Raw genomic sequence first — 25,533 nt, forward strand, 5'->3', positions numbered from 1 at the left:
GAGCCAGACCCTATCTCTAATTAATTAATTAATTAATTAGAATTAAAAAAATATATATGTGTATGATATGTATGGAAATCAGTAGGTTGGTGAGAATGAAAAAAGGCTGCACATTTACAGAGAGCCAAAAGACAGAGAGCCTGAGAATAAAAGGGGACTGAGCTGGTTTCAGCTGCAAGGCCAGCAATCATTTCAGACAACAGTCTGCTCTTTCAGCTGAAAATACAGGAAAAGGAGTGGCACAAATAAATGTCCTCCTTGACTGTCCAAATATCTGTAAGATAATTAAAGTGTCCTTCACCCTTTTTAATGGGAGCCCACTGCTTCGCTCTATGTAAATGAAGTTAGGATCCTTTCAAACAATACAATAGGAGAAGGAGATCATATATATATTGTAATATTATATCATACATATATTACATAGAATGTTCTCTTCTGATTATAAAGCAATTCATGAGAAAAATTAATAAAATATTTAAAATTAATTATCATTTTAGAAAAAATGGAGCATACAAAAAGATTAAAAAGAAAATAAAATATTTATATTAATTATTAGTAAAATTAACCATTTTTTAAAATTTTTAAATTTAAAATTAAAAAATTTTAAATTTAAAAATTTTTTATTTTTAAAATTATTTAAATATATGATCTGAATTTATATTGTAATTCTACTACCCAAGAGATATGCTGATAATATTTTGCTGTATTTCTTCCTAGTAATTTTTCTTTAATACTACACTATCTTTGCCTAGTACAAGAAAATACTCCCATTTGATGCTTTCAGCACTGCTAGACAGTAAATGAATTAAAAACACTAAAATAAAAGAGACAGAAACAATTGCACCCAACTGAACTGTGGGAAGCTGTACCAGCCTCCACAACTAAGTATTCGAAGAAAGAAAACAGTTGTGAGAAATCAGCACAGTGCTGTGGAAAGAACACACAGAAGACTCGGTCCTAGTACTGTCTTACTGTTACCTCACTCCATGACCTTGGGAAAAACATTTTCCTTTTCTAGGATTCATTTTCTTTATCTCTAGAATAGGAGACTGCAGCTCAGCAGATGCACAAACATTGTAAGGTATTTTGCCCTTTGCTGGAGACTAAGGATGATGGGCAGGAAGCTTCTAATCTAATCTAGTAGGTTTTGCAATTTAGAAATGAAAATTTAGGTAAAATTTTATGATATCCCTGAAATAGACCCTGAAGTTTAGAAGAAGATAATTTTCAAATTCTTGGCCTAGTGAAGTGGACAAAATGCTACCAAAGTTCCTCAGACTCTGAAATTCTGTAATTTATTGTCACCAAAAGTCAAATGCCTAGACCATTGTTGATCATTCTCATGCTGAGAGTAATTAGTGAATTTGTTCAGGGTCTGGGGGGACCCCACTTTCAAAGCAAATGGAAACCAGAGATGGTTGTTCTGTCAATTAAATTGTCACTTTATAGTCCCTAAATACCAAAGGCTAAGCTTTGGCAAAGTTGGGCAGTAAAAATCTACCCTTACTCCAAATCTTTCTCCTTCTGATCCTTCTCTCCCCAATCAGTTCCATTTCAATCCAGAAAGTCAGCAACTTTGAACTTTCTCTTCCATCTGTGAAAACCTATTGGAAAGTGGTAGATATTTACAGCTTAGTAAATATATAAGTGTTTCTAAATATCTGAGTGTTTCTCCCAAGGATATTTGTGTTAAAGTTTTATATCTACTTTTCTAATAAAAGTTTTTTCTCCCTATTGAGGGAATTGTTTTCCATTTATATAAATTTACTTTTTAATTATTTGTATAAATTTAAGGGGTACAAGTGAAGTTTTGCTAATATGGGTACACTACCTCCTGGTGAGGTCTGGACTTTTAGTGGAACCCTCACTGGAATAATGTTACAATGTACCCATTAGGTAATTTCTCATCCTTCTTCCCTTCCCCTCCCACCCTTCTGAGTTTCCATTCTCTATTCCACACTCTAAGTTCATGTGTACACAGACTACTTAGCTCCCATTCATATGTGAGAATTTTATGTGTCACGATGAGTAGGTGGAGAAGATGGATTTGGGGGTAAGACAGAGGACTTTCTTAGGTTCCCTAAATTCATACGAGATATGGGGAGCCTTTGTCCAAGAGTATTTTCAAATTCTGGAACAATGAGGATTATGTCTTTAATATGGGCCTTTCCCCAAACACCACTAATAAGGACCTCTCCCTCCCTCTACTTGGAGCTACATTTGAACATAGTTTTTAACAAGTTACGAAAACACTACCTCCAGTTACTACAAGCCCTGAATGAAATGTAATAGCCAAGAATCCTTTTAAGGATTGGGTGCTGGGATTGTTTGCTTTCTCTTCTCTCTTTTCTTTTCTTTTCTTTTCTTTTTTCCTTCGACAGTATCTTGCTCTGATGCCCAGGCTGGAGCGCCGAGCACAGTGGCATGTTATCAGCTCTCTGCAACCTCTGCCTCCTGAGCTCAAGCGATCTTGCTTGAGTAGTTAGGACCACAGACATATGCCACCATGCCCAGCTAATTTTTATATTTTTTGTAGTGATGGAGTTTCACCATGTTGCCCAGGCTGGTCTCAAACTCCTGGGCTCAAGGGATCCATCTGCCTTGGCCTCCCGAAGTGCTGGGATTACAGGTATTACCGTGTCTGGCCTTGCTTTGTTTCTGGTTTATAGTGAGGCTGAAAAAATTTAAGGAAGGTATCTCAATTTAAATGAATTACTAATTGAATGAGTAATTGATACATTTACAGATAAATGATTCTTCTACATCAATGCTGTCCAGCAGAACTTCTATGATGATAGAAATGTCCTATAACTGCACTGTCCAGTGGGTAACCACTAGCCCCATGTGCACTAGAAATATGGCACTTGAAAGTCAGAAACTGAATTTTTAATTTTTATTAGCTTTAATTAATTTAAATATAAATAGCTATATGTGGATAATGGACATCATATTAGTTAACACAGTTCTAGATGATTCTGTGCAGAGGCTGGTTGGTGCCAAATATACTATTCTGACCCTGACAAGGGAACCCCATCCAAGTAGAGTGACTCATCTTTTTAATCTCAGGCCTATTATAATTATATTAGTTATCAAGACCAAGCCTATTGCTATTAACAAATGAGAAAATCTATAGAATTGCCATGGAAACCCTATTGGAGAAACACAGGTTTCCATGTCAACCCCTGTCGAGGATACTTCTACAAAATGCCCTATAAGCAAAAACTCCTGAAACCACAATGTTTTCTGACTAATGGAATTAGGAGACTTTTGTCCATTGTTCTTTTTTTTTTTTTTTTTTTTTTGCAGAAAGTGTGTTCTTTTTTTTTTTTTTTTATACTTTAGGTTTTAGGGTACATGTGCACAATGTGCAGGTTTGTTACATATGTATCCATGTGCCATGTTGATTTCCTGCACCCATTAACTCGTCATTTAGCATTAGGTATATCTCCTAATGCTGTCCCTCCCCCTCCCCAACCCCACAACAGTCCCCGGAGTGTGATGTTCCCCTTCCTGTGTCCATGAGTTCTCATTGTTCAATTCCCACCTATGAGTGAGAACATGCGGTGTTTGGTTTTCTGTCCTTGCGATAGTTTACTGAGAATGATGTTTTCCAATTTCATCCATGTCCCTACAAAGGACATGAACTCATCATTTTGTCCATTGTTCTTAAGCAAGGCATTTGGGGCCCTTCCAAGAAGTAGTCTGAATATCTGTTATAAGGAAAGAAAATGATACAGTGTCTAAAGGCCCTTGACTGAAAAATTTGTTTTTTGATAAATATGTTTTTATCTAAAGGCTCTTTGTCAAAAATCCTTCCTTGGGATTATGCTTGCTGACTTTTCTGATATCTTTCTATTAAAAAAAAAAAGAAAGAAAAGAAAAAAAGAAGAAAAGATGAGAGAAAGCTTCCCATCAGTGTTTCAAATAAAGAAGTTTATGATGAGATGTGTTACCATTGACCCTTAATTTCTGCCCCGATTGAAACACTAAAGGAGTCCAACCATTGTCCATGCCCCTTTTAGAATGGTTGTGATTTCCAGGGCCTTGGTTAACTATTACTCCTAGCCCAAATCCTGGTGAGCTCCACTAGCTGCAGAGGCCACCATTTGCAAGAGCAGATATGCAGAAGATCCCTGGCCAGCCTCCTCATACCTACCTTCATTGCTATGTGGAGACAAATAAAAGTTATGGGCTGGACATGGTGGCTAACACCTATAATCCCAGCACTTTGGGAGACCGAGATGGATGGATCACTTGAGTACAGCAGTTTGAGACCAGCCTGGGCAACATGATGAAACCCTGTCTCTCCAAAAAAAAAAAAAAAAAATTAGCCAGGCTTCATGGCACATGCCTGTGGTCCCAGCTACTCAGGAGGCTGAGGTGGGAGGATCACCTGCGCCTGACAGGTTAAGGCTGCAATGAGCCAAGATTGCACCACTGCACTCCAGCCTGACAGAGTAAGACAATATATCAAAAAAAATTTTTTTTCATAGACCAGTGGAACACAATATAGAACCCAGAAATAAACTCAAATACTTACAGGCAACTGATCTTTGACAAAGCAAACAAAAACATAAAGTGGGGAAAGGACACCCTTTTCAACAAATGGTGCTGTGATAATTGGCTAGCCACATGTAGGAGAATAAAAGTGGAACCTCATCGCTCACCTTATACAAAAATCAACTCAAGATGGATTAAGGACTTAAATCTAGGACCTGAAACTGTAAAAATTCTAGAAGATAACATTGGAAAAACCCTCTAGACATTGGCTTAGGCAAGGATTTCATGACCAAGAACCCAAAAGCAAATGCAATAAAAACAAAGATAAATAGTTGTGACTTAATTAAACTAAAGAGCTTTTGCACAGCAAAAGGAACAGTCAGCAGAGTAAACAGACAACCCACAGAGTGGGAGAAAATCTTCACAATGTATACATCTGACAAAGGACTAATATCCAGAATCTACAATGAACTCAAACAAATCAGTAAGAAAAAACAAACAATCCCATCAAAAAGTGCGCTAAGGATATGAATAGACGATTCTCAAAAGAAGATATACAAACGGTGAACAAACATATGAAAAAATACTCAACATCACTAATGATCAGGGAAATGCAAATCAAAACCACAATGCAATACCACCTTACTCCTCCAAGAATGGTGATAATCAAAAAATCAAAAAACAGTAAATGTTGGTATGGATGCAGTGATCAGGGAACACTTCTACACTGCTGGTAGGAATGTAAACTAGTACATCCTGTATGGAAAACAGTGTGGAGATTCCTTAAAGAGCTAAAAGTAGAACTAAAATTTGATCCAGCAATCCCACTACTGGGTATCTACCCAGAGGAAAAGAAGTCATTATTCGAAAAAGAACATGGACATGCATGTTTATAGCAACACAATTTGCAGTCGCAAAATCGTGGAGCCAACCCAGATGCCCATAAATCAACGAGTGCATAAAGAAACTGTGATATAGGCTGGGCACACTGGCTTATGCCTGTAATCCCAGCACTTTGGGAGGCCGAGGTGGGCCGATCACCTGAGGTCAGGAGTTTGAGACCAGCCTGGCCAACATGGCAAAACCCTGTCTCTCCTAAAAGTACAAAAATTAGCCAGGCATGGTGGCGGGTGCTTGTAATCACAGCAACTCAGGAGGCTGAGGCAGGAGAATCGCTTGAACCTGGGAGGCAGAGTTTGCAGTAAGCAAGCTGAGATTGCACCACTGCACTCCAGCCTGGGCGACAAGAGCAAGACTCCATCTCAAAAAAAAAAAAAAAAAAAGAAACTGTTGATAGATAGATAGATAGATAGATAGATAGATAGATAGATAGATAGATAGATAGATAGATAGATAAAATCATATATGTCATGTATATCTAATATATATGATGGAATACTGCTCAGCCATGAAAAGGAATAAATTAATGGCATTTGCAATGACCTGGATGAGACTGAAGACTATTATTCTAAATGAAGTAACTCAGGAAGGGAAAACCAAACATCGTATGTTCTCACTGATATGTGGGAGCTAAGCTATGAGGACACAAAGGCATAAGAATGATACAGTGGGCTTTAGGGACTTGGGGGTAAGGGCGGGAGGGGGCAAGGGATAAAAGACTACAAACAGGGTGCAGTGTATACTGCTCAGGTGATGGGTGCACCAAAATCTCACAAATCACCACTAAAGAACTTACTCATGTAACCAAATACCACCTGTACCCCAGTAACCTATAGGAAAAAAATTTAAGTTATAAAGGTATATTTATTTCTATGGTTAAAAAAAAAAATTCCCCTTGTTATAGAAGACTGGGGTGCCTGGAAAAGAAGCCTGAGACTTGGCTGCCCTGGGGGAGGCTCCTAGGAGGCTGGGGTTGAAGAAACTTACGTGAACCCATGTCCTTGGCAAGAGTGCTTGGTTTCCTGAATTGTTAGGAAAGTTGTTGAGAAACTGAGGACTGTAGTGAAGGGAGAATATTTGTTTTAGACAATAACAGATGATAGCATGAACAAAAACAGGTGGTGGCAATCAATTCCTAGCCGGGAGCCCAGAGAAAGGAATCCACATTTGGATCCTATCTCAGTTTAATAAGATTCTTTGAAATGTAGCAGAGAAGGCTCCCTGTTGCCTTCAGTAAATGGCTTGCTTGCTTTTTTTCCCACTCAAATCTATACAGTATAAGCTTTTGGACCTTGCTTTCCATACTATATTAGACCAAAAGTTGCACTTAAAAAATCTCCATCTTATACAATCTCCTTACTTTAAGTGAGAAAACAAAGGTGCAGACTTGCCAAGCGTCAACCCGTTATTACTAAAATTCCTGTCCCAGAGCTTACTTCATATGACACGAAGTTCCTGTTTCCACAACAGCAGCCAAACCCTATCTGCTCCCTATTTCCTTCTCCTTTTTGTAATGAAATGATAGAAGTTGGGGACGCTAAATAATTTTCACTGAGTGTATGTAACCCTCAGAACCTTTATTATGCTTCACTTCAACAAATATTTACTAAGTGACTACAATGTCCAAGCCTTAGCACTACTAAGTTGTTGTTCCTCCAGCAGATAAGGGCCTCAAACATAGTTGCAGCTAAGATTCTCTCTAAAGGTTTATTTCATCTCCACCCAAAATAGGAAGGCCTGGGAACTTGTACCAATATATTTCTTTCTTTTCTTTCTTTCTTTCTCTTTCTTTCTTTCTTTCTTTTTCTTTTTCTTTTTCTTTCTTTTCTTTCTTTCTTTCTTGATGGAGTCTTGTTCTGTCATGTCACCCAGGCTGGCATGCAGTGGTGCAATCTCGGCTCACTGCAACCTCCGCCTCCTGGGTTCAAGCAATTCTCCTGCCTCAGACTCCCAAGTAGCTGGGACTACAGGTGCATGCAGCCACACATAGCTAATTTTTGTATTTTTAGTAGAGACAGGGTTTTACCATGTTGGCCAGGCTGATCTCAAACTCCTCACCTCAGGTGATCTGCCCACCTCGACCTCCCATAGTTCTAGGATTACAGGCACGAGCCACTGTGCCTAGCCAATATATTTCTTTAACTCAGTACAGCTAACCCATATTTACTTATCATCCTTTTCTTTCTAGCTGATTACAGGTTTCGTCTTTTCTTTTTTGTCTTCCTAGTATCCTTGTCTGTTCCCTCTGTTTAAAGTTTTGCACAAGGTTCTGGGAAAGGATTGAGGAATGCTTAGGGTGTGACCCCACAAGCCAAATCCTGCACAGTTTCAGTATATGGGGATTAAGAAAAGATGACTGATTCTTGACGTTCTGGTCTGACTTTGGGCTTGGTTTGAGAGTGTGGGATTCTAGTGTAATGGAAAAGAGAATACAACTAAAAGTGGTGCAGATTTGTTAGAGTAAAATCTGGTCCCTGCTTAGAGATACTCTGATTCCTCTCACGGCTATGGAACAAACGCACACACCCACACACCACCCCAGCTGATCTTGTCTCACACACACACACACACACACACACACACACACACAACCACCACAGCTGATCTTGTCTCTCTCTCTCACACACACACACCACCCCAGCTGATCTTGTCTCACACACACACACGCACACACTCACACACACACCACCTAGGTGATCTGTCAAGCCAGACTTTCTCTTCAGCACTTGCCCTCCTCCTCCCAAACTTTCTTCCTGACTCTCTCCATCCCCAGTGTCTCCACCCTAATACAAGTCACCCTCATTTCTTTGCCTGGATTCCAGGCAGGTCCCAGTAGCCTTCTGACTGGTCTTTGCCATCTATTCTTTTCTCTCTTTGATCCTTTCTCCATTTTGCACTCAAACTGACCTTTCAAAACTATGTTGCTTCCTGGCGTGTGAGGGTAATGACCCAAATCATGAATGGGGCCTACAAGGCCATGCACAAAGAGGCTTTCACCCACCCGCTTAGCTTTCTCACTCTTCATTGGCCACCCACACTGGTGGTGCTACCCTGAACACTCTTCCCCTGCCCTCAACCCCTAACTCCAGCTCCTGCCCTCACTCTTCCTTTAGCACTCAGTTCAAATGTGACTTCTTCAAAGAAGAATTCCTAATACTCCAGACTGTTAGCTGTTCCCCTAGCATCTTCACTTCTTTACACTGCCTATTATAGTTGTAGTTATGTAATTAGTTGCTGTTTAAACACTGTGTCCCTAGTCAGAATATAGACTTTGTGAACTCAGACGCTACGGCTGTCTTGTTCACTGCTTTGTCCACAGCATTTATCCCAATGCCCAGCACACAATGGGGTTCATTAAATATTTGATGAATGGATAACAACATTCATGTTGTAGAGATACATATGGCCTCTTCCTTGACACGTGGGTTCTGGAACAGAAAGAACCTGGCCTGTTCCATATCGTTTTGTTATTTTTATTTTTATTTTTTTGAAACGGAGTCTCGCTCTGTCGCCCAGGCTGGAGTGCAGTGGCGCAATCTCGGCTCACTGCAAGCTTCGCCTCCCGGGTTCACGCCATTCTCCTGCCTCAGCCTCTCCGAGTAGCTGGGACTACAGGCGCCCGCCACCACGCCCGGCTAATTTTTTGTATTTTTAGTAGAGACGGGGTTTCACCGTGGTCTCGATCTCCTGACTCGTGATCCGCCCGCCTCGGCCTCCCAAAGTGCTGGGATTACAAGCGTGAGCCACCGCGCCCAGCCTTGTTATTCTTTTAACTTTGGTTTGGTTTGATTATTTTTATCCTCTGTGTTTTTACATTTTGTTTTGAAAAGGCAAGAAAGAACCCTCAAGTGGAATTGCCTCTGGCAGTTGGAGCCACACCAGTGTTCTCTGAATACACCCTGTCCTTTCCAATTTCCTTCATATGCTGTAACCACCAACAGTCTTGGAGTAACAAGTCTTAAATTCTGATTCTCAGTCTGCTAAAGTTAAGATCCCTCGTGGCCCCAACCACACTCCACTTTCTCTCTGAAAGCCTGTCTGTTCTTGTCAGAACTTCTGTCTTCTTGCTAAAGCATTTCACTTTCACCTCTGTTTAACAGTTATATTTTCTAGCTTTTTATTATAGTTGTTTTGATACCCATCTACCCAACCTACTAAACTCTGTGCTGTCTGAGGGCAGGTACACTGACCTGATAAAATGTCTGAATCACCTGTGTATTCTCAGCATCTAAAATCTAGCACAATGTTAGGTGTTTATTAAACACAATTAAATTTTTCATTAGTATAGTAGCAGAGTGACTGGGGTAAAGTCCTTTAGTTTTATCGTTTCCATTCATCAATTCCATCATATATTCTCCCTCACTTCCACCAAGAAGTACAGAGAATAAAGACATCCTATTCTCTTTTCCCTTCCTATGAAAGGTTTCCAAAATTACTGAGAAAGAAGAAAGAACTGAGGAGCCTTATGTAAGTAGAGAACAAAGAGAATAATTCCAATAAATACATTGTTTAAAGCCCTGCAGCTCTTCCTCAAATCAGATAATAAGAAGTTCAGAGTGCCAGGAGCATCTGGCAAAGGGCGTCTGCTGAGACTGATGTCTCAGAAGAAAAAAAAAAGAAAGAAGAAAAAGCAATGGTCCATGTGATGATAAATGGAACATTCCTTATTGATGATTCTTAGAAAGACAGTACCATACATTGTATGCTTTATAGTGGAAATTATTTTTCCTAATGTGTAAACATCTAAAAATAATATATTCAGCCCAGGCGCTGTGGTTCACAGCTGTAATCCCAGCACTTTGGGAAGCCAGTGCAAGAGGATTGTTTGAGGCCAAGTGTTCAGTACCAGCCTGGGCAACATAGTGAGGCCATGTCTCTACAAAAAAAAAAAATTTAAAAATTAGCCAGGCACAGTGGCCCATACCTATAGTACTAGCTATTCAGGAGGCTGAGGCAAGGAGAATTGCTTAAGCCCAGGTGGTTGAGAAGCAGTGAGCTAGGATCATGCAACTGCACTCTGCTCTCTACCCTGTCTCAAAAATAAATAATTAAAAATAGCATATTTACTGAAAGCAAATATATAGACCTGGAAATATAGGTTCTAAACCCATTTCTGCCTCTATCTAGCAGGGTGACCTTGGTCAAGTCAGATTATCATCTATAGGTAGTTATGCTGCATATGGGGCCTCTTGTTACAGATTTAAAAATAGAAACCCTCCTAAAGCAAATTCCTTTTATTAAACCAACCCTCATGGAACCAAATGTTGTGATGGGAAGCATACAGTCAGGCCATGACTGTCAATGAGAAACAGGATTGATGCCATTATTGAAGATATGATATCATATCATATCTAGGGAAACAAATCTTCTTATCAGTTGTTAATTAATTTCCATTCAGCTGTTTCTCTGTTTTCTTCAGTTCAGCTGGTACTTATTAAAAGCTTGTTATTCAAAAGAAATAACCAAATATGGCAGAATTGTGCATCAGGAAACCTGTGCTTTAAATCTGACTGTACTACTACAAGCTATATGATCTTAGACACTTTATAATAGTGACAGTTGCCACCTACTGAGCATCTACTCTCTGCTCACTGTGCTAGGCCCTTTACAGGTGCTATTTCCTTTAGTTCTCACAAAACCCGTCATGATAAATGCTATTAGCCTCATTATACAGATAACTCAAATGTTATTTGAAGAAGTTAAGTAATTTGCCACAGGTCACATAGCTGGTATAGTAAGTGAGATTCCAAAGTCCTTGCTTTTTTTCTAAAAAGCAAGTGCTTCTTTCCAAAGTGCTTTTTTGTGAAGAGTCCTGGGGGAATTCTTTACTCAAATTTTTCCTATCATAAAGTTAGGGAATTTAGTTATGTGACCTGCAGGAGTGATAGTAAATAAATGTAACTTTTTTGTTGACTTTTTATAATGGATTTTTTTTTTTTTTTTTTTTTTTGAGGAATGATATCACTCTGTCACTCAGGCTGGAGTGCAGTGATATGATCATGGCTATTTTTTGTAGCGACAGAGTTTTGCTATGTTGTCCAGGCTGGTCTAGAACTCCTGGGCTCAAGCCATCTGCCCACCTCAGTTTCCCAAAGTGCTGAGATTACAGGCATGAGTCACCACAGCAGGCCTATAATGGAAAATTTTTATCATACACAAGAATAGAGAGACTAATTCAGTGACCAATCCCACAGCCACAAAAATTGTCACTTCATAACCACTCTTATTTCATCTATACCCATTCACTTTTCTCTTTACCTCAGCACCCAATTGGTTCTTGTGAAGCAGTCCAGCTATATTATTTGATCTGTAAATATTTTAGTATTTATTATGAAAGGGAAAGAACTTTAAAAAACATAATCCTGATCCTTTTGTAGTTCATGAGCGTGATGATTGGGTGTTCACATGCATGTGTGAGATGTGCCACTGTTGAACCTTGTTATGATGTCAGCACATTACCCATCTGACATGAAAAAATAATAATAATACAATACTATTAGCATACCTCAAAAATTAACAAGAATTCCTTAATATCATAAAATATCCAATGTTTGTGTTTCTTTCATTTTCTCCTTTTAAAAAAATAGCTTAATATATTTTAATAGCAAACTTACAAGAATAGCACAGAAGACAGACAACATTAAAAACCTGTACTTGCCTGTAGGACAACTCAGAAAAGTACAGTGAATGCACAGAATCGACCGTATTATCAAATGCTACCAACATTATTTAGTTGCCATCAATAAGAAATTTGCCTGTTTTTAAAAAGTCCAAATGCTGGCATTGTCCAGAAAATTTTAACAGGTTTATTTATATTGTTAAAAAGTTGAACTGCTGGCCAGGTGCAGTGGCTCACGCCTGTAATCCCAGCATTTTGGGAGGCTGAGGCAGGCAGATTGCCTGAGGTCAGGAGTTGGTGACCAGCCTGGCCAACATGGTGAAACCCTGTCTCTACTAAAAAATATGAAAATTAGCCGGGTGTGGTGGCGGGTGCCTGTAATCCCAGCTACTTGGGAGGCTGAGGCAGGAGAATCACTTGAACCCAGGAGGTGGAGGTTGCAGTGAGCCCAGATCACGCCATTGCACTCCAGCCTGGGTGACGAGAAACTCCGTCTCAAAAAAAAAAAAAAAGTTGAACTGCTGAAACTTGTTCACTGAAACATTTTGACTTGCATTAATGCTTTGCGTCCTTGCATTTTTTAAATTTGTTACTGATACACAATAGTTGTGCATATTTTTATCATACATGTGAAAATTTGATACATTCATATAATCAAACCTGTGTCCCTGCACTTATATTAAAAATTCATACACAAATGAATATGGAGAAATTGCCAATACCTGATTTCTGTCTTCTGTTTTTCCACTTGTAATCATTGTATGTAGGTACCATTTGACCTCATGGGAAAAAAAAATCTAACATTCGCAACTACCAGTGTCAGGAAGAAGAGAGAGAGAGAAGAATGAAATGTTTTCCAGTACAGTGAATTCTTAAGCATGTTCTTCACGTATGTGGTGTGCTAGCTGGATGTCTTTTGCCATAATTGTTACACATTTGGCATAGAGGACACATAGGTTGTTGTCTTCAAAAAGGCCAGCCAAATAGGCCTCCCTTGCCTCCACAAAGCACCAACAGCTGTGCTCTGGAAGCACAGATCTGTTTTGAAGTTCTGAGAAATTTCTTGCACCAGGTGCTGGAAGGGAAGTTTGCAAATCAGAAGCTTATGGACTTCTGATAATATTTAATTTTATAGAGTACCACAGTACCAGTGCAGCAGTACCTCGATGATGAAGTTTCTTCAGCACTCCAGTAGAGGGTGAACTCTTGCAGGTGACTTTTGTATCCAGTGACTTCCTGAATGCTTTACCACTGATGGATTTGTGGGCCATAGTATAGAAATCTTTCTCACCTCCTTCTCCTTCCACTGGAGCTCAGTGAGCTAGAGGCAGCTTGTAATCTCTCTTTCTCTTTCTGATAATTTGGTCATTAAAGATAATTTAAGATTTTTTTGCAGTTTTTTTTTTGTATCCCAAGGTAGTATTTTCCACTAGGGGTATACAGTCAAATTACTATGTTCTAATATCACTGATAATCAAAATATTAAAACAATTAGTTAAAACCAATCAGAATGGACAGCCTCCTGCTATGATCTAACCCTTTAGTTATTGGACCATAAGGATGAGGGGTGGGAAAGGTAATATCTCAGGGCAGCAGTAGTTCGCCAACCTATATGTTGTTTAACAACCCAACATTGTTTCAATGTTTTGTTTTGTTTTGTTTGTGACGGTGTCTCTGCTCTGTCACCCAGGCTAGAGTGCAGCAATGTGAACACGGTTCACTGCAGCCTCGACTTCCTGGGCTCCACCTCAGCCTCCCAGTAGCTGGGACTACAGGCATGCACCACCACGCCTGGCTAATTTTTTGTAGAGATGGGGTTTCACCCCATTGCCCAGGCTGGTCTTGACCTCCTGGCCTCAAGTGATCTTACTGCCTTGGCCCCCGAAAGTGCTGGGATTACAGGCGTGAGTCACCACACCTGGCCTGTTTCAAAAACTAGGAATACCATCCTCTGCATACTGGCTTGTTATAAACCCTGCTATCTTTAAGTTCCATTCTAGCTCCAATAGAAATGTAAATAGTCACTTAATGGAGATACCCTTTTCCTGCTTCCTTACACTACTAGTCTTTATATACATAAACACACACACACACATAAACTTTACAATAACACAAATGATTATTTTCTATAATTCTGGAAGTTCTGGCAAGTAAAATAAACAACAAAATAGAAATATGAGTTATGACTATTAGGAAACAAAATTATTAGTGTTTAGAACAAATATAATTAGATACCTAAAACAAAACTAACAAAAAATTTGAATAAGCAAATTATGAGTATAAACTTGTAGGCCAAACAAGTCTAAAAATCTACTGTGGTGGGGCCAGCTACAGTGCTAGCAGACCTGGATCAATTAGTAATTATAAGTGAAGTTAAATATAATTAAATATATAATTTAAATATAATTAATTATATAACTTTCAGCTCTTCTGATTTAATTCCACTAAAATTCTTAAGAATTACTTTCTCTGGCAGATATCTGTGCTATTGCCTTCACTAACAGCACTCTTTCCTAAGGAGTAATATCCCCATCTCCCACCACCATCCACATGGCTACAGCCAGAAATTTTCTGTGTTTACATGATCCTACTTTCCTGGCAACACCTGATAAATCAGGGATAGGCACACCTGATCTAAGCCAGTACAATAAGAGGCCTTCCTCTGGATTTTTCAGACTGGAATGAAGAAAGAGAGACAGCCACATGGTTCTTAAAGGACACTGACCAAAAGAGCTGTTGGTAATCATGTTTTCTGATTCGGGCAGATTCTGTCTCAGATGAAGCTGATATGCAGAGACGGGCCAAGCCAGTTGTCAAAGGGAATTCTGATGGCAATGGGGTTTCTGAGGTAGAACTATAGTTCTGCTTATCTCTTGGTTTGGCTTTTTAACCCTTCTTTGGAACCCATAAGCCAATAATTTCTCATTTTTGCCAAAGAAATTCAGATTAGGTTTCTATCACTTGCTTTCAAAAGAATTCCCACTTCATTGACAAAAGGAAATGCATAGAATAAATTTTCCACAAGTAATAGATTTATATTTGAGGCATGTTCATTTTATTGTATACAAATCTTTTCAATTCCCTCACTATTATCAACTTTTAAAAATTTGGAATGTTCATGTTTTTTTGATTATGTAATTAAAAAAAACTTGGATGTTCAGGGTCTAGGGTGTGGTAAGAGAGGCAGGAGATTAAGTTTGGAAAGGTAAACTGAGATTAGAATATATAGGGCCTTAAATGTTATGTGAAGTTTAGACTTTATCCTGCAGGTAATGGGCGTCCATTTGGCAAGTTTTCAAGCAGAAGAAGGATATGTTTAGATAAATAATTCTGGTGGCAATTTGGAGCTTCAATAAAATGAGGGAAAAATGAAAACAGCTTAATAGGTGCTTGTGCTGGAAACCTAATTACATAAAGGTTATTACAGGTGTCCAAGGCAAGATTGATGAGAGAATCACCTAGGAAAGTTACGCTGAAAATTGTCGGGAAATGGAAGGATTCAAGAGACATTTGAAAGGTAGAATTGGTACTACTGAATGACCACTTGGACATTGTCTTTTCATACTAAGTCTTCTAAATATACCCCAGATACATGTCTATATATTTTTTATATATATAGATATGTATCTGGTGTATATATACCTATATATACAAAATCTGGTAAATTTACACCAGATTTTGAAGACTTACAGCATATCTTAATTCATACTAGCCAGATTTCAACTTGATCACCACATGTGACTAGTGACTACTATATTAGATAGTGCAACCTTAGATACGAGTCACAACTGGAGACATCTTTGAAAGATTTAAGCTGCCTGTCCCTTAATTTAACAATGAATACAATGTCCTTTACACTATTGGCCACTTACAGATGGAAGGCCACTCCAAGTCTAAGGGAGAAAGGTAATATGATGGAAATTACAAATATGCATTCTAATATTTAATCTTTTTTCATTCAAGCATCTATCCTGCCATTCAGTTTTCCATGCTTTGAAGAATGGAAAATGGTGATACTTTTCTGTCATGATGAGTAATGGATTAGATAATAGGGAAGAGTGGAGTTGCCATTATATTGAATTTATTCTCAATTACAGAAGTCACGTGCTATTTTCGAGAGAGCACCAGTTTAAGAGGAGGATTTGAGCCTTTATTCTGGTAGACACTATATGGCCTGAGACAGATCAAGTCAATTTTTTGGATATTTTCTTATTCTCTAAAATGAGATTGAACTAGTTCAGTGGCTTTTAAACCATACTCTGGGGAACGTAAGGGTTTTTATGGGAAGAGTGAGAGTGAGGAAGGATTTAGGTGGAATTTTTCATGCACACACATACATACACACATACACACACACACGCTGGCAGATTCAACCACTGCGGGATCAAGTTTATTGGATGTATATATTAATCTTCAGTGTAAGTTCCAGAGCTAATTAAAATTTTAAACATAATAACTAGATAATTTGATCATATCTACTTTCCTTTTCAATGATAATATCAGGTATAATGTTCACACCTTCTGGCCCATTTCTAGAGGTCCTTTCACATACTTTTTACTCAGACTTCCTTGTGACCAATCTTAACCCTTCCAAGTCACTGGTCAAGTTACCAAACTATTAGCCACTGCTAATTCCAGGCAAACTGAACAATGAGATACATATTATTTCAATTTCTGCCCATTTTGAGGATTGCCCCTTTCTTTCTTTTTCTTTTTTTTTTTTAATAAATTGAGATAGGGTCTCGCTATTTTAACCAGGCTGGTCTCAAACTCCTGGCCTCAAGCAGTCCTCTCATCTTAGCCTCCCAAAATGCTGAGATTACAGGCATGAACCACTATGCCCGGCCAAGGATTGTCGTTTCCCCTGATCTTTCTGGGTCTTGGAGTGAGCTGTAAATGCTAAAGCAACCGACTTCAAGCCAAGAAAAAAGGATCTATAAACCAGGATTTTAACTTTTTCCTCTCAAATCAATTGGACATAGTGAATACCCCATGAGACACTCACACGTAAGCTAGGGAGGGACAGCAGTGTGACAGACGTAAGTAGCAGGAGAATACAAGCAACGTGCTCACTAAACTCACTCATCCTCAGGACTATCTAGGCCTGGTGAGTTATGAGCCTGAATTAACACCTGGATCCTAATAGGCAATTACAATGCAAAGTCACTTGGCGTCTCAGGGTTAGGTGTTCCACTGGGACCTAGTAGCAAGCCTCTAAAATCCAAAGAGGTCCACCAAAATAGTACCTCTTCATATTGGTAAGGAGCTCAGGTACAACAGTTTATCTCTCACTTTAGAATTATAGCCAAACATGTTCTGTATACCACTGGACCCTTGAAAAATTCCCACTCGAGCGCTCATGTATTTTTTTCAAGGTATCCAAGGTATTTATTGCTTTCTACTCTTTTGTCCCCACCTGTATAGGATGAATAATCTGATATCATGTGAGATGAGGAAATAAGAAGCTTTCTGCTGACTTCATTTTGACCCAGGGTCCGAAAGGTGATGTAATCCTGTGGCAAGAAGGTAAAGCTATATTCTTGTCTGTACCAGATGAAAGTGAACTATCTCTGCTTCATCATTCACAACTGTCCTAATAAACGGCCACAAGTCCCTTTGTATTCCAGGATGTAGATTCAAGTAGGCACTTCCTCGAGGGTACTCAGATTTCCTTTAACTGTGTCTGAGAACGGATTCATATCTGGAAATTGGATACTATCTCTCTTTTCCAGACATGAAGATTTTTTGTTTGTTTGCTTGTTTGCTATACAAATCAAGTAGGACCTTAGTGACTGCTTATTTATTTCAGTCCTGAGGACTCCATGATCAGTTAGTCACCTCCCAAGAATCCATGAGTCAGAGCATTCTGATTTTCACACTGACCTACTAACTTTCAACTTAGCCCCATGCAAATGTGCTACTTAGACCATGTCACTCTGGGATCCTGCCATCCCTCTGAAACTCAGGAAGCCAAATTCAACTGTAGCCTTTTTTCAGCATCATCGCTGGTCTACATGAAACGTTCTCTAAATCACTTTTATACTGACCCTTCCCTCATAGATTTGTTTCTCAAGGCCTTTGTAAAGAGTGTTTTCTGGACCTTTTTATGATTTTTATTTTAATTAGAGACAGGGTCTCGATCTGTTGCCCAGGCTGGCCTCAAACTCCTGGGTGAAGTGATCCTCCCACCTCAGCCTCCCAAGTAGCTGGGACAGGTGTGAGCCACTGCACCTGGCTAGACCCTTTTTTGGAAGACATAATTGAGGTGGGTGGTTGGGTCAGATATGACAAATCTAATCCAGTATTCCTGTCTCCTAAAATTTAAAATTTTGTTCCTTTACATTTTACCTAAAAGATTTGCATCTCAACTTTATTTTGTATGACTCACCCCTCAGTCTAAATGTCGATGAACATTCAGCAGAGCAAACAGAATTATTCCTAGCTTCTCAAACTAGAATAATCCAGAATCTCTTGTAAGCCCTATTAGTAAATTCAACCCAGTCTCAAATCATGTCCTCTTCTTCTTCATTCAACATTCTTAAAATCTATTCTAACTTACATCCCACAGATTAATTAGCAAAGTTCTTCAATTTCTTTGGTGCTTGAGACATATCTTACTGAGCTTCACTTTGTAAACTGGCCTCTTGAAGCACAGTAGAATTTTTTGGGGGGTTGGGGCAGGGGACGGAGCCTTGCTCTGTCACCCAGGCTGGAGTACGGTGGCGTGATCTTGGCTCACCACAACCTCCACCTCCTGGGTTCAAGCAATTCTCCCTGCCTCAGCCTCGCAAGTAGCTGGGATTACAGGCACTTGCCATCATCCCTGGCTAATCTTTTTTATTTTTTAGTAGAGACAGGGTTTCACCATATTGGCCAGGCTGGTCTCAAACTCCTGACCTCAAGTGATCCGCCCACCTCAGCCTCCCAAAGTGCTGGGATTACAGGTGTGAGCCACCGTGCCCAGCGAATTTGACTCTAATTACAGATCTAGAGATAGTGCAGAGTAAGAGTAGGGTATAAGAGAACCTCCTATAAGGTAACTCCCTCAAACTGGGGAGTTTCAGCCTCTTCAAACAAAGGAGAAATAGCTTTATAGTAAAAGTTTCAGCTGCAAAGAAGGCTGAGAGTTTGGGGGCAAGGAGTGTTTGGGTTCTTCAAATTCTCCCCTATATAGCATTTTAATTTTAAAGATCTTACTCTTTCGGAATCAGCACTTTAACATACGCTCTTCTAAGACCCCAGGTAAGGAGGTGAATTCGACTGATTTGCAAATCAGCAATCAACAAGAACGAATATTGGTTTATAGCTATCTCCATCCTAGGGCTATAAAAGTTTCTTTTAACAAATTCACAGCTTGGGTTTCAGTTCATGTTTTAAGATGAGAATTTAGAGATTTTCATTTGTTAATGTCTTCAAATGAAGTAGCTAGCCTTAGCACCCAGCTCTTGAATTCCTCATTTCCTTCATACTGTTCTGTGACAACAGCAATTCTGTCCCCCATGATCTTGTCTTTAATACCCAACTCAATCCTAATGCTCACAGGCATTAATTTCATTAGCTATTTTACTACTACAAGCTGTGGGTTTCCAGAGTCTCATCTTTTAATATTAATTGGTTTTTATTATCTTCAAACACAATGAGTCTGCACACCCAGATTCTCCTGATTTCCCTGAAAGTCTGTTGTTTGTAACTGAATCCCCATTACCAGTTTCTGTACAAGTCAGAATTCCTATTTGCAAGCATTAGTAACCAATTCTAGATAGATTAAATAGAATGGAATTTATTGAAAGAGTAACAGTATCTACATACAAAATTCTTTGGGAAAATTAAAAATCAGGCTCAGGAATCAGACAGGAGCCAAAGGAGGCTGGCAGCAGGTGAATCAGCCAAGGACCACTGTAGTAATAGTCTGATTAGAATGCTGCCAGAACTTGGTGAAGAACTGTTATAGGAAGAGCCTAAATAGAAACCAAGGACAGTGCCACCACCAGACATTCTCTTCTCCTGAATTACTGACATCATCACTGTCTCAGTAGATAGCTTGATGGTTTCTGCATCTTTGCATCACTCCTTCTGGATTCAATGTGGGAATCCCACTGGACAAACTTCAGTTATGTGCTGATGTCCTTGATGTCTAGAAGAGGAAGATATGCCTTTTTTCAGTTTCTATAACAGGAAAAATGTTGAGATGCCAAATACCAAAGCACGCAAACCCCAGACACACAAACACATCCAGGACACCATACTTGGGTTTGTTTCTGGACTCGCTGTTTTATTGGTTTGTTTGTTTATTTTGCTGTCATTATGCTACTGTTTTAATTTCAGCTGTTTTATCTTTTTAAAAAAATCTGGCAGTTCAAATCCTCCCTCCTCTCAAATGGTTATCTTTTTTTCTTGACTCTTTTCAGTTTAATTTTTCTCAAGGAATTTCAGAACTCTTTTGTAAAGTTTCAAAAAAAATTCCATTGGCATTTCCATTGGAATTGTATTATATTTATGAATATATTTTGGGAATAATTTAAAAATTTTTAAATGCTGAGTCTTCTTATCCAAGAACATGGTATATCTCTGTTTAAGCCTTGGCAATTTTATACTTGTCTTCACATAGATTTGACATACTTATGAAGTTTATGTTTTTGTTATTCTGGCAATTACAATTTGTTCCACTTTGTTTTCCTTTAAAAGAGTTTCAAAGCCCCCTTTTTGGACCACAGAAAATCTTAACATGTTATAACCTAACTATGCAAATAGCTCTATGATTCTAATTTCTCTTTTAAGCAGTATAAATCATTGAACTACATTCTTCCTATGTTTATCCAGCTTTCCTTACCAAATTAAATCTCATACTTTGTAGTATAAATTTGAGTTTGAAAATTAAAGATAAAGAATGTTTTCCAGGGGACTAAAACAGGAAAAAAACTGTCAACAGAATTGAATAAATTGGAAGATGGAGGCCACTGCGCAAGTACTACAGTGCCCCCTAGTGGACACAAGGAAGCATGGGCATGTTTATACCAAGAATGACCCCGGTCTCTCTTCCACAGGCAATTAGAATCTGGAGGTGTGTTAGTGGTCAACTAGGTCAACTCCTCTGGCTTCCAAAAAAGGAAAATCAGAAACAAAATGAAGAAATGACTGGCCCAAGTTCACACTGTCAACCCAAGGCTTAAATCCAAGATTCCTAACTCTCATTTTTCTTCCTTTTTGCTACCCTTTCTTTTTTCTTCCTTCTTTTTCAAAATATATCGTGCTCTTGTTATAAAGCAAGGTTCTAGGAATACAGATATAAAGAAGATTTAGTCGTTGCCTTCAAATCTAGTTTTACTTCAAGCCTAATGTTTTTAGCCATTTTCAGGGAATGAATTTGTTGGGGAATGAATTTGTTGGGGAATGAATTTGTTGGGGAATTTGCAGGGGAAGGTTCTCAATCATCCACAAATTGACTCACAATATGATTAATTAATTATTGAGTTTTAACTGGAAAGTACAATCACAAATGTGAAAATTGTCCTTGATCAGATTCAGACCATTTCATGAGGAGGTAAGGCATACTTTCAAATGGCCTGCATTAACCTTTATCTTATTTCTCCTTTGCAGATTCAAAACAATGGACTACCCTGCAAAAAATACAAGAAGATATTGAAAGTTTTCATGAGTGCCTACCACCGAATCTCAAACACTATCATTCATGTGTGCCTCATTGAGCAAATCTTTATTAAGGATCTATATGCCAGGTATGTGCTAAGCTCTGGGCTTAGTGTGGCAAAGAGAACAGATATGGCCTTGAGGTTTCTGCTCTCACAAAGCTTACAGTCTCCTATTTGTGTATGTGTAATTCTCTAAATCTCAGGGAAGCTGTTTTCCTCATTTTTCTTTGGCATCATATTTTTAGGCTATAGAAATCAGAGAGTATGCAAACATTTTCTAAAATTACCGTGCCCCACAAAAAGGGAAACAAAAATAACAATTTGGGGCCAGACAGAACTGGATTTGAATTCGAAGCCTGCCCTTTACAAGCTATTAAACAAACTAATTCTCTGAGCCCCTGTTGCTTTCATGAAGTGGAAATAATATGTATCCCTTGTAAGGGATCATATCCTTATTAATACCTAAATAGAAACATTACTTTTTGAGTCAAAAATATGAATTATATGGTCCACCTCCTAAAATGCAGAAAAATTATCTAAAGAGAAGCATTATTAATATTGTTCACTTAGTTTGATCAAGAATGTCACTTTCCAGAATTAATGCAGACAGATACTCTTTGCCATTGACTTTTTCTTTTTTTTTAAATAAGGTGAAATGCTCTAACAATGGATGCCACTGTAACAGAGTTTCTGTAAGGCTATTAGTTTCTTTTTCCATGGATAGTTTCCATGGCCTTGCTCTACATAAACTAAACCCTATTATTTTAGTTATGATGACTAAATATAGTATGACCATTATTTATCTGTATAAGGGATCTTGTAGTAATCTGTGTATAAACTTATCACTCCATCTATTTAATGATTTGACTAAGTCAAGGATCATATTTTATTTCTCTCTGTTCTCCCCTCCCAGTGGTACCTTACACAGAATTAGAGCACACTAAATGTGTGCTGAGTAAAAAGACTATCTTACTATGTGCTGCTTGACATGTAAACTGAGAGAGAAAATTTGGCATATGTTGTAGGTAAACTTACTTTGTTTTACCTGGGAGTAGCAAGTATCAAACAGATCTTACTCCTGTTATAATCCTGCTAGGGAAAAAAAGTAGTTAAATTCCCCAGTCTCTACTCAAACGAAACCAAAACTTCAAAAATATTGAGACACAGAGAGAAGGAATAGGATGGGGTCAGGGAGGACTGGTGTTTGTGCGTGGTGTGCATGCAGCAGGCTAACGTCCTTTCCCTCTTGTAATAGCTCCTAATGTAAGCGACACACAACACCAGGTCTGTGAAAAGCCCAGGGTTTCAAGGTCAAACAAGTTTGGGAAAGCTTGCCCAATATCTTCCTCTCTTGCAAGCTGGCAGTGCACACTGGTAAATTAAAGCCTATAAAAACTGCTTAACATTGTTTTACCTTGCAATCCCCAAATTCATTTGACCAACGTTTCACCTATAAACATCCTGCAGATCTGGTAGATGCTGTAGAAGGCACAGACTTCAGGAAACTGCTCCACGGTGTTGAAAGAACTTCTTTCTCTTGTTAATTCACACACAAAAAGCTGCCATTTTATTTCCAAATCCTATAGGACTGGGAATGTGAGCATTTCCAGCAATGTTTTAACTATAGAAAAGTGAGACCACTTCCTGACAATTTAGAGGTCCCAGAAAGTTTATACAATTGAATTTTAGGTATGTAAGAAGTCAGTTCAAATCCAGGAAATGGCTTCCCAGCAATGCCTGGAATGTCCTCATAAAAACTGAGAAACAGATACCCAAGTCCTGTTATGGATCTTGGAGGGACAGAGAGAGAGAAGAGAAAAACATAAATTTATAGTCCCAAATCTCATGATGTTTCTTCCAGTTTTCTACAAATAAATACACAGTATCTACTTTCCCTGAACTCCATCTTGGGACTTTATTTTTGCGTGTTTCTAATTCTCCTCTCTAGATGGCAGCACAGATGAAAAAATGCCAGAAAAATAGCAGGCGGGACTCAGCGGCAGCAAATTGCCAACAGTCCTCCCCCAACTCACTCTTCCTTTTTTTTTTTTAAGAAACAGAATCTAAGATACGATAGCCGACACTTTTTCCCAAATAGATTTGATCAGTTACAAAAAATGACTGACGACACACTGATATTAGTGATCAAGGGAACTGACTCTAACAGCGTCTCTTACATGTTACTTGTGTTTTCTGTATCTTAAAGATAATGTAGGCATTGTTCCTAAGTCATGCAGAAGGGTCGTGTAAGCATGATCATTTGCATCATTACCCTGCACATCTGATACAGCCAAACTCCACGCCACCTGGTTTGCTATAAATATTGGATTCATTTAAGATCCATAACAATGCTATTTACTGACCCTCTTGTCAACTGATGCTGTGACACTGCTGTAAAATGATCCCTATGTCACCAGATGCTGCCCTGAAACTTAGGAAGTTAGCATGAAGGTAACACTTCATTATAAGTTTGCAACTTATGGGTGAATTAATAATACAAGAGAAAAGGAATAGAACAGACATAGAGAGAAGACCTTTGAGGTTTACATCAAACCCCATTAAAAGAGATTAAAAAAAAAAACCTTACCCTTCGGGGGTTCATTGAATCTCATCATTAATAAAATAGGGTCTACCAGCAAGATGTTTCTAACAAAATCTGCTGACAGGGAAAACAAGAAAACTGGCCTCTACAATGGATGACATTTCAAGGGCTCAAGAATGTTCTAAAGAAAACTAAATTGTTCAGGTGTAATGAACTGGACAGAAGCTAAAAGGTGACCTGTGTCTTTTAAACAGCAACAGCAAAAGTTCACCACACGGCCGGGTGCAGTTGCTCACCCCTTTAATCCCGGCACTTTGGAAGGCCAAGGCGGGTGGATCATTTGAGGTGAGGAGTTCAAGACCAGCCTAGCCAACATGGTGAAACCCGGTCTCTACTAAAAATAGAAAACATTAGTGAGACATGGTGGTGTGCTCCTGTAATCCTAGCTACTCGGGAGGCTGAGGCACAAGAATCACTTGAACCCCAGAGGCAGAGGTTGCAGTGAGTCAAGAAGGCACCACTGAACTGCAGGGAAAAAAAAAGAAAGAAGAAAAGTTCACCATGGGAATAAAAACAAATATAGTACATAAATAAACCAACCTGAGGCCAAAACAAAAAACTAAGTGAATCTTTCATATTTAAGAAAAAAATCAATTTTTGTTGTGTCAGAGAACTTTTAAATTCTGTCTCTATCCTTTTTTTTTTTCTTTTTTGAGATGGAATCTCACTCTGTCACCCAGGCTGGAGTGCAACGGAGTGATCTTGGCTCACTGCAACCTCCACCTCCTGGGTTCAAGCAATTATCCTGCCTCAGCCTCCTGAGTAGCTGGGATTACAGGCACGCACCACCACACCTGGCTAATTTTTGTATTTTTAGTAGAGACAGGGTTTCACCACGTTGGTCAGGCTGGTCTCGAACTCCTGACCTCGTGATCTTCCTGCCTCAGCCTCGCAAAGTGCTGGGATTACAGGCGTGAGCCACTGCACCTGGCCCCCTTTTTTTTTTTTTGATGAAAGCAGTCTTTCCACAAGGTTACTCTAAACACCACATCTTTCCTTAAATGAGTACCTTTGATAATTAGTGTGGGTTGAAATTAGTCAATATTATAATGGGTCAGGCTATCTGCCTTTGCCAACACAACTCCTAGTGCTCTAAGGATACTGAATGCTTTTTCCGGGGCTCTAAGTTTAGAGACAAAATCAAGCCCTAAAATGAACAGGCAGAGAGGTACTGAGACAGTATGGCATATGAGGGAGTGAAGGAGCTGGGACAGGCCTGCATTCATCTCAAAGACCACACCAGTCCAATGCTGCAGACCAGCAAC

General features: G+C 39.0%; 1 protein-coding gene and 1 non-coding gene across 2 annotated transcripts in view; both read left to right on the forward strand.

Moving 5' to 3' along the window:
* The window catches only part of NFE2L2 (NFE2 like bZIP transcription factor 2), a 162,154-nt gene that overhangs the window by 33,265 nt on the left and 103,356 nt on the right, over nt 1-25,533 (forward strand). The window contains exons 2-3 of the mRNA XM_032755300.2: nt 17,444-17,545; nt 21,617-21,753. The gene's annotated coding sequence lies outside the window, so the exon portion shown is untranslated. The remainder of the gene's footprint in view (nt 1-17,443; nt 17,546-21,616; nt 21,754-25,533) is intronic.
* Nucleotides 11,766-11,869, forward strand: LOC116809939 (small nucleolar RNA U13). The gene has a single exon (XR_004370099.1). It is a non-coding gene; the product is annotated as a small nucleolar RNA U13 (small nucleolar RNA).

This window comes from Hylobates moloch, unplaced genomic scaffold (assembly GCF_009828535.3).
Source record: "Hylobates moloch isolate HMO894 unplaced genomic scaffold, HMol_V3 SCAFFOLD_1, whole genome shotgun sequence".
NCBI lineage: Eukaryota > Metazoa > Chordata > Mammalia > Primates > Hylobatidae > Hylobates > Hylobates moloch.